The sequence below is a fragment of the Sinocyclocheilus anshuiensis genome, unplaced genomic scaffold (genome assembly GCF_001515605.1).
Source record: "Sinocyclocheilus anshuiensis isolate Anshui unplaced genomic scaffold, SAMN03320099.WGS_v1.1 scaffold199, whole genome shotgun sequence".
Taxonomy (NCBI): Eukaryota; Metazoa; Chordata; class Actinopteri; order Cypriniformes; family Cyprinidae; genus Sinocyclocheilus; species Sinocyclocheilus anshuiensis.
In genome coordinates, this window is record NW_015552582.1 from 1,436,454 (window position 1) to 1,437,183 (window position 730).

The 730-nt window shown below is 40.4% G+C and overlaps 1 long non-coding RNA gene across 1 annotated transcript in view; it reads right to left on the reverse strand.

Annotated features, from left to right (window-relative positions):
• LOC107665345 (uncharacterized) overlaps nt 1-730 on the reverse strand; it is an 18,106-nt gene that overhangs the window by 17,014 nt on the left and 362 nt on the right. The window lies entirely within an intron of this gene.

A 730-nucleotide genomic window follows, 5' to 3' on the forward strand; every position in this document is an offset into this window, starting at 1 on the left:
GAGAGAGAGAGAGAGAGAGCATCATAAATCTGGTCACTTTTGATCAATTTGTCAATTTATTGCATCCTTGCTAAATAAAAGTAATAATTAAAAATAATAATAATAATAATAAAATACTGACTCCAAACTTTTGAACGACAGTGTATATGTTTCTGGCTAAAAAATATTGTCAAAAAACACAAAATTGAATGCTTGTCAATGAGAAAGACTGGTTAAATTAAACATTCCCCTTTCTTTGTGTTTTCAGTAAGCCTTCTGTTAGCATGCTAACAACTTTGCATTCAATATTAGCATAGCGCTAACAACTTAAGAAAATCTCTTGATTAGCGATAACAAATGCAGTCAGAGCTTGTAGTTACTGTTTGGCATTAACCAGCAGGGGCTCACGGGTCCATGCTAACTGGCTAAACCCTATACTACACTTCCTCCACTGGACAGAGATAGGAATGAACAGACTGCAGCAGGTGTCTGACTGCAGATGCTTTAGCTCTTCATTCTTTTGTTTGGCACACTTTGGACATGTCACCCCGGAGCTGATACGTCGGCTAAATTAGCCCCCATCGTTAGCATGGACAGTCTGTGTCCTGCCAGCACCAATTAGACGGTGGCGTGTTACAGAAGAACCAGGCTGAGGTCAAAGAGACTGTTACTCTCACAGAGAGGAAATGAGAGAGAGAGAGTGAGAGAGAGAGAGGGAAAGAGAGAGAGGGAAAGAGAGAGAGGGAAAGAG